General features: G+C 39.1%; 1 non-coding gene across 1 annotated transcript; it reads left to right on the top strand.

Annotated features, from left to right (window-relative positions):
- Positions 1–2,077: 2,077 nt before the first annotated feature.
- Positions 2,078–2,150, top strand: TRNAA-CGC (transfer RNA alanine (anticodon CGC)). Its single transcript has one exon. It is a non-coding gene; the product is annotated as a tRNA-Ala (tRNA).
- Positions 2,151–2,435: the final 285 nt, after the last annotated feature.

Below are 2,435 nucleotides of genomic sequence, written 5' to 3' on the forward strand. Positions count from 1 at the left end.
CCTATCAAATTACCAGTGGCATTTTTTACAGAACTAGAACAAAAAATCTTAAAATTTTTATGGAGACACAAAAGACCCCAAATAGCCAAAGCAATCATGAGGGAAAAAAATGGAGCTGGAGGAATCAGACTCCCTGACTTCAGACTATACTACAAAGCTACAGTAATCAAGACAATATGGTACTGGCACAAAAACAGAAATATAGATCAATGGAACAGGATAGAAAGCCCAGAGATAAACCCACACACCTATGGTCAACTAATCTATGACAAAGGAGGGAAGGCTATACAATGGATAAAATGCATAATCCACCCAGTCTCTTCAATAAGTGGTGCTGGGAAAACTGGACAGCTACATTTAAAAGAATGAAATTAGAACACTCCCTAACACCATACACAAAAATAAACTCAAAATGGATTAGAGACTTAAATGTAAGACTGGGCACTATAAAACTCTTAGAGGAAAACATAGGAAGAACACTCCGACATAAATCACAGCAAGAACTTTTTTGACCCACCTCCTAGAGTAATGGAAATAAAAACAAAAATAAACAAATGGGACCTAATGAAACTTAAAAGCTTTTGCAAAGCAAAGGAAACTACAAACAAGATGAAAAGACAACCCTTAGAATGGGAGAAAATATTTGCAAACGAATCAATGGACAAAGGGTTAATCTCCAAAATATATAAACAGCTCATGTAGCTCAATATTAAAAAAACAAACAACCCAATCAAAAAATGGGCAGAAGACCTAAACAGACATTTCTCCAAAGAAGACATACAGATGGCCAAGAAGCACATGAAAAGCTGCTCAACATCACTAATTATTAGAGAAATGCAAATCAAAACTACAATGAGGTATCACTTCCCACCAGTTAGAATGGGCATCAGTAGAAAATCTACAAACAACAAATGCTGGAGAAGGTGTGGAGAAAAGGGAACCCTCTTCCACTGTTGGTGGGAATGTAAATTGATAGAGCCACTATAGAGAAGAGTATGGAGGTTCCTTTAAAAACTAAAAATAGAATTACCATATGACCCAGCAATCCCACTACTAGGCATATACCCAGAGAAAACCATAATTCAAAAAGACACATGCACCCCAATGTTCACTGCAGCACTATTTACAATAGCCAGGTCATGGAAGCAACTAAATGCCCGTCGACAGATGAATGGATAAGGAAGATGTGGTACATATATACAATGGAATATTACTCAGCCATAAAAAGAAACGAAATTGGGTCATTTGTAGTGTCGTGGATGGATCTAGAGACTGCCATACAGAGTGAAGCAAGTCAGAAAGAGAAAAACAAATATTGTATACTAACGCATATATGTGGAACCTAGAAAATGGTACCGATGAACCGGTTTGCAGGGTAGAAATTGAGACACAGATATAGAGAACAAACGTATGGACACCAAGGGGGGAAAGTGGCAGGGGGGGGATGGTGTGATGAACTGGGAGATTGGAATTGACATGTATACACTCATATGTATAAAATGGATAACTAATAAGAACCTGCTGTATAAAAAATTAAATAAAATAAAATTCAAAAATTCAAAAAAATAAAAAATAAAGCAGGGAGAAGAGGAGGTGTCAATCAGGAAAGGCTTCATAAAAGAGAGAGATGAAAATAAGGAGCATTCTAAGCATGGGGAACAGGATGAGTAAAGTCATAAAGTTGAGAAAGCATGCAGCACATGAAGCAGCAGGTGGCCAGAGCAGAGAGAATGTTCAGGAACACAGGAGGGGTGATGGTTGGAAAGGTAGTTAGTACAACATGAGACATGGCCTACAATGTCAGGGTGAGATCAAAAATGCATCCTGAAATCAGAAGGAAACTGAAAGAGCTGTTAGCCCTTCCTAACAAAGGGACCTTTCTTCCATGCTTCCTCTAACACAGGAGCAAATGCCCAGTAGTGGATCCAAAGAGGGGAGAATAGGAGTAAAAATTATGGTTAATCTACCAGTTAAATGACAAAACTCCTTGGTTCTTCAGCTACATTTCCCAGAGAGTTCTACAGATTGTTACTGTGTTACTAAACATTTGATGATAGAATAACTGTGGGTTGGGACTTCCCTGGTGGTCCAGTGGTTAAGACTCTGCACTCGCAACACAGGGGGCCCAGGTTCAATCCCTGGTCAGGGAACTAGATCCCACATGCTGGAACTAAGAAAAGAAAAAGAACAGAAAAAAAAGAATAATTGTGGGCTAAGCTAAATTAACCATATTCCTCTCTTAAATGATTCTTCACTGGGATACTCCAAAGGAAGAAACTATGCAATGTGTCCCAGTCCCTCAGTACCCTTCCCCATACAGCCCCCATCCACCAGGACAGCCTAAAGGCACTGTGAGAACATATTCTGGATCATGCTTTTATGTTGCTGAGCAGATAGAAAAAGACTAACACTCCAGTGTTTGTGAACAGCCAGCT

This window comes from Balaenoptera ricei, chromosome 2, assembly GCF_028023285.1.
Source record: "Balaenoptera ricei isolate mBalRic1 chromosome 2, mBalRic1.hap2, whole genome shotgun sequence".
Classification (NCBI taxonomy): Eukaryota; Metazoa; Chordata; class Mammalia; order Artiodactyla; family Balaenopteridae; genus Balaenoptera; species Balaenoptera ricei.